General features: G+C 38.8%; 1 protein-coding gene and 1 long non-coding RNA gene across 3 annotated transcripts in view; one reads left to right on the forward strand and one right to left on the reverse strand.

Annotated features, from left to right (window-relative positions):
• ZCCHC24 (zinc finger CCHC-type containing 24) overlaps positions 1–10774 on the forward strand; it is a 103637-nt gene that overhangs the window by 34291 nt on the left and 58572 nt on the right. The gene's annotated exons all lie outside the window — the stretch shown is intronic.
• LOC104911943 lies at positions 5405–10710 on the reverse strand. The gene is made up of 3 exons (XR_004160483.1): positions 10624–10710; positions 6818–6877; positions 5405–5966 (listed from the first exon to the last, which is right to left on the reverse strand). It is a non-coding gene; the product is annotated as an uncharacterized LOC104911943 (long non-coding RNA).

The following is a 10774-nucleotide window of genomic DNA, read 5'->3' on the forward strand; positions in this document are numbered from 1 at the left end:
TTTACACACAGATTAAGCTCATACCAGAACTGTTTCTGATGGTGTGGAAAGCATCGCTTTATAGCTAGTTCAAGTATGGGGTTGATTCAGGGAATAGTGAATTTGGGAGATAGGATGACTCAAGCTGACAAATATCAGGTTCTAAAAGTTTCCTGTTACTAGTCATTGTTATGAGTAATTCTCAAAGCGGTCCTAGTATTTTTCATAAGATAAAGCCAATCCTAATTTCTGAATGTATAATGTAGTCCCCACACTACGTGTATGTAAAGCAACAAATTGTATCAGCACAGTTAAAATTCTGAGAAGTTTCCTTGTTGCATAGTAATATACAATCATAAGCAATTAATTTTATGTCATAAAGGTTTAATTATGTAGACCAAAAAATAGAAAGATATTAGCAACTTCAGCATAAAGAAGTTCTAGGTGAAAGAAAGTGCTTCAAATCTCTACTTGGCAGAAAATAATGAGATTGTTAAGCACTGGTAAGAACAGCAGAAATAAAAAAAGCAAACAGACTCAGAATACAACTTTAGTGTTATCAAATGAGTGATAACAATCAGAAATAAACTCACATTGCTTTTGGAACACTTAAAAAAAATCAACTTATTCTGAAGAAAAGTTATCTAACTGGCTTTCACAGCTTCTGGAACTTCTTGATCAAGTCAGCCTCACAGCTTTGCTTTAATCCAAGGAAAATATTGTCCAGGAGTTTACATGTGTTTTACCACAAGATCATTTCTCACAATTTTTCTTTTTTAAAGGACATTTTTCAGTACCACAGTCATCAACAGAGAGGGAATATTTTCAACACAGAACAATCTGTGGCTATGGATTATTTTTCTTTAGAGCGTCACTAAAGATGCCAGCCTCAAGATTGAAGCTCACCTATGAATAACCACTGTCTAGAGGAGCTAGTCAGTGCTAAAGTACATTCTCCCACCCACTCTTTTAGGTTTATTACAAAATCACATCCTTTCCACCTATTTCAACAAAAGAAAAGGCATCAATGTGCCTCTACCCAGGAACCTGGGTGAGTTCCTGTAACGATCAAAAAATCAACATGGTGGAATACTGATACAGGAAACGTAATGATAAAGGGGCTAGCACAATGGAAAGGTGTTACAAAGAAAAAGGAAAAATACCCACCCTTCTCTGAAGATCCAGGCATGCAGGAAAAACTCCAAAAAGGAGCAATCTCCAACTAGAGATCCTTCCCCAGTGGCAGTCAGCCCTTAAATTGGGTCTAAGAGAGGTGCAGCCAGGCTCCATCCCTTACAGTTACACTACTGAATTGCCTTTACCTATGCTCCCAGGGCTGATCAAGTCCTTTCCCCAGGTGCTTAATCAGTGGTTCAGGCCTCAACTCAACAGTAACTGTACAGTTCCTTTCATCTTTTTGGAAAGTGCATAGGGTATTGTACAATTAATGAATATACAGATGTTATGGTATAGCAGAGAGCTTGACTATGTAATTGTTATACCAAAGCAGGAAACAAAAGTAATAGGTACACTCACCCATATCCTAGGCTTGCATGGAAAACTCAAGTAGAATAGATCTCCAGAAAAGATCCTTCCCCACTAGCAGTCAGCTCTTAAGGGGGTCTAGGAGAGGTGGAGCCAGGCTCCACCCCTTTTGGTAGCACAGGTGAATTATCTTCACCTGTGCTCCTGTGGCTGACTCATTGCTCGCCTCAGGTAATCAATCAGACGTTCAGGCCGTGATTCAGCAGTTCCCATACAGGTATGTTAACATTTGACAAAGCACATGATACACTGTTTTTCTATACTGCATCTTAGTTGCTGCGCAACAGGTGTAGCAGTGCCATGCAGAGGATGCTGGTTGAAGTCAAATGAACAAATAGGACATTTGTTACAAAGCAGCGGTTTTCTCATTTGTTTTAAAATTCTCTTCAAAAGGTGGGCCTCTTGGATTTTACTGTACTACAATAGCATTTGCCAGATACATCATGCAAATAGTTGGTTACAATAATCGTCTTCTTCTCACCTCACTTTATGTTCCTACAAGAACACAAATGAGGATGGGTCCAAAGTGATCTCCCTGCATGCCCTGTTCTCAGATTTGTCCTTACATTTCCCCATAGCTCTGCTACACAAAACAAGGAACTGGAGCTCTGTAGACATGAATGTTAATATTGGTACCACCAAAAGCATTAGATACGCATTAGAAATATTATTCTACTTTTACTTTTTTTGTTTTGTGAATTAGGTAGCAGTTCTGGGCATTTAGCAAATATGAAGATCAAATCCAACTATAATTTCTGTTAATATTATGTTTATATTATCATAAGAAAACAAAATAAAAAGATCATATCGTGATTACCTGCCTTGAATTACATATTGCATGTCTTGTTACTGGGAGAAAAACAAAAGCATTCTCTTCCTTTGAAGTAAGTGCCCCAGGAAAATAGAACTGTATCTTTAGGATACATTTCCATAAATCTTACACAATTTTAACTGATACGATCGAGATCTGTAAGGGTTGAAGTAATCAAAATCTTCAGTGGCTTTATGATGTCAGATTTCAATCTCTAACCATTCCACCTGGGCCTTACAGCTCAGGTCTTAGATTTCTTTTGACAGACCAAAGAGGTTAAAAACTCAATGAGGAAAGTTACCAACACCCAAGAATGAAATCTAAATTGTCCCCACCAATGCTTTTAAAGATGTTCTATGCACAAAATGGGGTATGGTATGCCCACTGGTATAGTCTCTCACAATAACTAGCTCAAACAAGGTGTTGCTTTCAGACTGGTCACATTTCCTTGTACTGGTGCAGGATGATGAAGAAAGTCTTGCCTGTACCAAACTGTATATCTTCTAGAGAGCGCTTTGGAACTAAAAAGCTGTGTATTTTGAAAGCTATCTGCAAGATATAGTATCTCCCCATGTATCCAGACAAAGTTTGCCCGAGGAATACTTGTGGGGCAGTTGATCTCAGCCAACCAAATCCAGTGATGTATATCATTTCTACAGATGCCTGTCTCTCTTTCATAGTGTGACTGGCTGTGACATGGCACAGTATAAGTTGAAATTGGAGCTGCGTGCTGCCCCATCCTGCTAAGAGGTCGGCCTGGAGCTCCACACCTGGGCTTGAAATGCAGTGACATTAGAACAAGTGGCAGTCCTGCCTGTTAAGGAATTATGCCCTTTGGATGGCAGTGAGTGTTCAAATAGCAATTTGTTCTGGTACTGATCGTGCAGTTTCAGTTGGCGGTGTATTTCTGGAAAGAAAACCAATGCAGTGGGTGGATAATAGTGTGACGGGTCTGTGGAAAATATTCTTCAACCAAAATCCTGCTAGTTCAGAGAATATGTACTAAAAGCACTTGGGACTGGTTAACAAACAGCAAGCAGAGATTCTGGAAGACAACCATTTGCTGTTTTGCCATCAAAGATAGATCTTACTTGACTCTTTTTCTTGGGAGGAAAATTATAATTCATGGGAACCAGATGAAAGGTAGAATGTAGTGGTGCCCTGAGGAACACACTGGTCAGCTAACAAAAGCTAAGATCACACATTGTTTTTTTAACAAGTTGCAGCCAATATCCTCTTCAATCTGGGAGTGGAGCAAGAACAAGACAATTAGTGATTCATTCCACTGCCACTTGTCCTGGATTCTCTCTGTTAGGTTCTGGTCTGCTACACAGTAACAAGGGTCACTCATCCCACAGGGACTGGAAATGTCAACAGTGGGAGACAGCTATTTTATACAAAAGTAATAAGGCAAATAAAAGTTCATAACCTCTCTAAACAGCTCAAGTTTCCTATAGCAGTCTCGGCTCTCATAAATCCCTCATACAAGATTCACTGGCAGTGCTTTGCAGACTGTACCAGTACTGTGTCACAGCAACGTCAAGCCATGCTGTGGATGACTTTTAAATGCTTCTAGTCCATAAGCTAGTCTTGAAAACTGCCTTACATGTTCAGTAAATTAAGAAAAAATTATGAGCTTTAAAAAAAAGATAATCCCATTTACTATTTAGCGATTCAGATTGTTTCATCTGTTATTGTCTTTTACACTGCCACATATTTGCCACAGAAATACAACAGAGATATTGTGTGTGGACCTCCCCAGTTTAGCTGCAGTGTGCAGCATGCTGAGGAATTTTGGTCACAAAGAACATCCTTTTTTACAAGGAGGCGGTAATGTGCCCTTACAATCCATTCGCATCATGCAAAACAGAGCCGTATTTGTTCTGACTAATGGACTTTGCATGGAGCATCTCATCAGCACAAACAGAAGTATATTCCTTGGCTTTCCCAGTTTGCCCTAAGGCACAGCAGTACCCCACACATTGTCCTAAGGGAATTCATGCCTTTCAAAATCATAGCTAAGACCTTGGTAAATATGCGTGTCCTTGGAACTGCAGTCTAGTACATTACTACTGGCAACATGTCCCAACTGTGAAACACAAGTTGGATAAAACCTACGGGTTTTGTGTTGTATCTATCATACAAAGAGTGACTGGACTAAGTCTGTGATTCTTCCTTGTTGTGCTGATGAAGAGACTTGTTCAATGGGAATCATATTACTACTCGAGTTAGATTACAGAACCTAAAATAATGGGCTCTACAGTGAGAAAAAAACCACGGCTTTCAGTGACTGATATTGAAGTCATGGAGAAATTCATGGAGAATCTGTCTTCCATGGAGGCTGATTGAGCCAGCAAACTCTTCCAATCTTCCTCCTTTCATCTGGCAGTTCTAGGGCTCAACTTTACAGTCATGAATTCTCAAAAACATGTATTTTTCTTCTTGAAGTTATCTTTAACTCTACAAGTTGCAGAATCCAGGAGCTAGATTTTTCTCTTTTAATAAGCAAAGTCACTGTTCATAGTGATTTTGAAATTGCTTTTGCTTACTGTCTGCTGCAGGCAGAACAGAACATGTAGGCTGTTGTGCTTGGAGTGAATTAGGCTAAATGTGAACTGACAATGTGACAGACTGAATCCCAGACAGTTTTCTGCACAATAGGCTTTTCAGATATTTTGGTTTGCATTAAGATGTCTTGCAGTGTACAACACATTCTGTTGAATGTGAGAAAATTGTCTAGTGATTTACACTCTGGACTCACATTTAAAAAATCTAGGTTGAACACTGATTAGTTGTATGCTTTTGTGTTAGTGATACTATCTATCCTATAGATGAGGACCTATTGCAAAATCCTGTCTTAACTATTAGGGTCTAAACTCTGGTGGCCGATGTGTTTTCCTATTGGTTTGTACAGCTCCTTCTTCAAGACTCTAGAACTCTGCTTGCTAATAAATGCTAATTTCCAGAGATGGGCTGAAAAGTGCTTAAATCGCTACTGGTCTGCAAAGGTTTGGTGTGTCAAGTTTGTATGACTGTCATACCACAGTTTTACAGAATACTATTCACATGGGAAACCAGATAATTCAAATATGGTTCAAAACTTCCAAGTGGGCATGCCAAGCAGGGCTGGAAAGAAACGAGAACAGTCTTTCATGAGATTTTCCTATACTGGTCAGGCCAGAAATTTTGCAAGAGCAGCTTTTCTCATGATATTTTGGCACTTTTGTTTCTTTCTGGTCCTGCCTGAAGCCTGGAGGCAGAGCTGTATGAAAACACTAATGGAAAATGCAACTTCTCTCGATTCATTTGATCTTCAGCTAGAGCCTGGAAGATTCATGTTCTTTCTCATACTTTATCTATGACCAGATGTTATTTGCAGGTCCTCATGTTTTTTAATTCATGCCTCCTTCCTTTACTGCTGTAAATGCACAGCCACACATTGCGTTTAACATTTCTTCATCAAACTCACAGGAAGAAATGGAAAGTGTACAATGAAATTTCAATCTTGTAAGAGATAAATTTTAATTAGGGAGAAAAATGCACTGTCCATGAAGTCAACACTGAAAAAAGCATAATACCATCTTCTTTTTCTCAGGAGACTACAAGAGGTGATACCATGTACTCCATGGATCTGCAAAACAAAAGTAATTCTGCATAGTTTTCCCATCCTCCATGTTAACATTTACAGAGTAAATTAATTTGGGTAGGGACTCTGTCTTTCCATACATTTCTGCGAAATCTAGTATGATAGTCAGCTTCTTGCAAATAATGAACAAAAATATTAATATCAGACCTTTCTCCTTAGGAGCTTTTTACTTTCCACAAAGATTAATAGGGAAGGGTCTCTGACCCTCTTGCCAAGAATCTTTGCTTCTACACAGATGAACAGGAAGTCTCACTTCATTTGACAAAGGAGAAGATCTTACTATGGTCAGCAAGCAGAAAAAACAACCCCAAAAACATTATGACTACACTTCCTCTACCCAAGATTTTAATGACGCTGTTGACAGACTTCTTATCTAACCTGCTTGTGGCTATTTGCAGCATTACTCTGACTGCAGCGGTATTTGTGCCAGCATGCCTGCCTGATTTCTCTCTCATCTTGCCTAACAATTCTTGAGAGCAATCATAAAAAACAAATCAAAACAACAACAACAACAAAAAGAAGAAAAAAACCATAACCCCCCCCACAAATTTTAAGTTTGGGAGATTTAGTATTTAGTTTTGAGGATTTTTTTTCTGGAGTTGGGATTAGAAGGGAATAGGAGATGAATGGACTGAGTCTCTCTGTCTTTCTTCAGGGTAGCACAGATCATTGTCCTCACCTAATCATTCTCACCCAAGCACATATGCATGGATATTAGGACCTAACACATATGGTCTCAGATTACATTCTGGAGACAAGTTTCTGTATGATTGTATGTCAAGGGAGGCAGTTAGTATAGAACAAGGATTGCTGTGTCAGGCTTCAGATGGACTCACCAAGCAGTTAATTTCACTACACTGTTAAATTCCAAATGGCCAGGTTTGTGATGGGCTGAACTGGAAAGAAATATAAAGGAATATGATAGAGAGAAGTTGCATAGCCTGGTATCAGCAAATTTTAATCTGAAGCAAGACAAGTAAACCAGAGGCAGAGGAGGATGAACCCATGATGAGGAATGCATACATTGTTTACCATCAGGGCAGGCAGAGAAAACAGTTTGCATGGAATTTAGGTTGGAAAAGATATTCAAGGTCATCAAGTCCGACCATTAATCTGACTCACCGTATCCTATCACTAAACATGTCCCTTAGAGACATATGGATACATCTCAGTTTCAGTACTGCCAAGTTTTCTATAGAATTCATCCTTATACGATTTGCTTACTGCTATTTCCTGCAGAAATATATTCAAAGGAAGATGTAAAAACTGAGATTTCAGATGACTTGTAGTTTCAGTGATAATACTGTACTTTCTTTTTCAATTATCCCTAGCTGGTATAGGCCTTACAGACAAGTACAGTTGTTACCCCTTGTGGAGGTGACCGGAGTGATGCATGACGTCACCAGCAATCAGAATTTAGGGAGGAATATGAGACCAGCTAGAACGGGTTATGTCATCTTAAGTTATATGCCTCAATCTTGACCAGAGACCTAATCAACAGTTTGTACTGTCATCATGGGTCATTAGATTCCAACTGTGGAAGTAGCACAATCTACTCTTTTCAATCACAGCAATGAGATTAGCCATCAAGACACAGTTGTTTTCACTGAATTAGATAAAATATTATGTTTGCAAAAGTTTCTATTTGAATCAGATGACAGCTAACCTTTTATGGAGCTCAGACAAGAAGTCTTGGCTTTGTCTCATCTTGCTGCACCTTTGCTAATCTGGATTGTAGAGGGACAGGAATCAGAAGTGCTGAGTAGTACAGGAAAAGTTTCTATCAGGTTATTCCATACAATCACTGTACAGGTGATACTAAAAGGCTGAAGGAATCTTTTACATGGGTATATCCAATTCACTCCACCTGGTTTAGAAAGTTTTTGGTAAAGAATGTTTACCTGAATCCAGCCTCTGACCTGCCACACATTCTGCCCTTCATCAGGTAGGGTTAGTAAAGGCAAATAATGTAGCCCAGGTTAAAGTGGAGACTATCAAATTAATTACTAGCCCTGGATGGCTGAAACAAAAGATTCTTTAATTGTTACTCTAGAAAACCAAATCATTCAGACTACATAGAAAGAAGTTATACTACATGCAGAGATAATCTTGATAGGATACACAATGAAACTGGAGGAAACAAAAACAATACAAAAACTGCCAGTGTTTGTTGTAAGCCCTGGCAAGATCACCTGATGTGGTCTTCATCAGGCTCTCCTCCCTGCTGCTCAACCAGACTACGCATCTTACCTCAGTGTTATGGTGAGGCCTTTCCACCTTTCAGACACTCTCTCTCATTATATTTCATTTATTAGTTTCAATTCTAAATATAATGTATTATAGTGTGTTATCTTGCATTCTGATACTATATTTAGTAAATTAGTTTGTTTCTCCTCAGATCGCTGCCCCTGTTTTTAATTATTTTGGGGTCCCCTGTTTCCCTTTTCCAGAGGCACAGATTTTGTGAAATCCCTCCACCCCGCTAGTCATGGAACTGGGCCGAACCAGCCTGTAAACTGTTGACAACTTTGTATGAAATAATTTACTTATGGTATTTGTGAAAGCATTTAGTAGTTCAGCTGCCTGGATCGCTTTCCGCCTTGATCTGGCACAGCTTTATCTCACAGAAAAAGGTACTAAATCATCAAGTGTGTTCAGACACAACTGTGATACCACTCCACATGCAGTAAGGATACATTTATTATGTGATGTTGTGTGCATCTGTTCCAGTAGGTTATTCGTGTCATTGTCTTAATCAGCGATATATATATATCTGATATATATATTATATACTGATATATATATTTACACATGTGATGTTAAGTTTCATTTTACTTTGACAACACAGACATTTTGGCAAGGACTCAGTTTTTAAACTGAGCCATTACATGTATCTATCTGCATAAGTGAACTGATCAAAACCAGGAGATAACATCATATCTTTATAGGGAGATAACTTTTGGGAAGCCTATGGGAAAGACCAGCTTCGTAGTCAGAGAAGATGAGAGACTGGATGCACGACTTCTAAGGCTTTGGAAAGGTCATTCCATTTACCATTTTCCTTATATTTGGAGTGAAAGTGACTTCCAGATAAACAATTGTTACTCCTCTCAGCTTTAATGCTCTATTAAGGCTTCATTTTAATATTTCATCATTTTTATAGTTGTTCCTAATTCTCCACAAAAAATTCTCTGCTTGCTTAACTCCACCAAGTGCAATGAAGCTACATCATAATGGATTTGGCCCCACAGTTTATCTTTTTCTTCTTCTTCTTTTTTTTTTTTCAAACGCTGCTTTTGTGCTTGACTAAGTACGTGAGCAGCATACAGAGATGGCAAGCTTACACTAGAAACAAGTCGCTAGAGAAACTGAGAAATCTTTCTGAGCTATCAAATGACTTTTCATGGGGTGCAAACGACAGCACAGTTCGTTTCCGTTCCTTTCAATATCTTTTGGCATTAGGACAGTGCTAACTGTCATGTAAACATCAAGTTTTGGAAAAGATTTCTCAAAAGCAAGTTAAACACTTGTTAGTGTTGCTTAATTCACTTTTCCCATCATTTATACACAAACTTGAGGAAATTCCTATTACAGAATTACAAAAGTAAACTATTAGAAGCATAACTTTCAAACAACCTACATAATCTGTTTCAACATACTGTGTTCCACATGAATGGCTTAGCTGGTAAAAAGCTTCTAGGGTTTATTGCTAATCTGCTGTACAGTAGACTTCTGGAAACTGTGCCAGAGAATGCCTGCTAGATCACCTAGGTTAGTGCCTGCTGTCACTAATGCAGAATTTTCCCTCTCTTGCTGTCCTGTTTTAAATGACTTGGTAATGAAGCATCCATATTCAATACTGAAGTCAATTCCATAGCCTAATTGGTGGTTTGCTTTTCTTATAATTGCTTTTCAGAATTGAAAGAGAACTGCTTTTGTAGCCATAAGGCACAGCAACTGCCAGAATGAAATGGAAACATTTCTTTCATACAGAGAAATCTGAGTATGAAGCCTTTGATCCTGCAAAATTTACATTCAAGTGAAAAACAAAAACTGAAAGGAAACAACTGTGTGTAATCGCTGGTTACAATAACAGCCTGGAGTATTCTGTAAGGCAGAGTAGTAACAGATCAGAATAACCTCACAGATGCACATATAAGGATACTTGTCTACCACGTTATTTAAAAAACACATTGGAGAAGAAATGTTTCCTTAGACCATTACTCTGGTAGTGCAGAACAAACTGAAGCAGACAGGGATAGGAGCACCATGGGTGCAGAGCTCTGCCTCCTGAGCTGCACATTGAACTCTGTGTTTTAGATGGTGCAGAGGCAAATTGGTGCCTTACAGCTATTTCCTGAGCAGAGCTGTCAAAGAACTGTGCAGGCACCCAAAGGCACATTGCTACAACTGGTAGCACTGAAGTAACAATTAATTTCGGGTTGCCACACAGACCTAAATCTCACCTAGATCTCACTTGGGATCATTTTCCCAGGTTTGATCTGTTACTGTATAGAACTCCATTTTCACTTGCATCTTAATCTATATTAACACAGACAGAAAAGCAACTCTGAGCAACAGCAGATCTTACAGTCAGTCATCTCATCTAAGTGGGTTTCCCATGCCCTGAAATCTTGTTCACCTGCATTTTGGAAACTCAGTGCATCCCTCTCAGACCTGCTCATCCAGTAAGGCACACTTCTTTGATGACCCTGCTGGAAAAAAAAAAAAAAAAGTACAGCTACCAAATTCCTGAATTAATCATAAATAATTTATGTTCTTAGCTGCAAAAA

This window comes from Meleagris gallopavo, chromosome 8 (genome assembly GCF_000146605.3).
Source record: "Meleagris gallopavo isolate NT-WF06-2002-E0010 breed Aviagen turkey brand Nicholas breeding stock chromosome 8, Turkey_5.1, whole genome shotgun sequence".
Classification (NCBI taxonomy): Eukaryota; Metazoa; Chordata; class Aves; order Galliformes; family Phasianidae; genus Meleagris; species Meleagris gallopavo.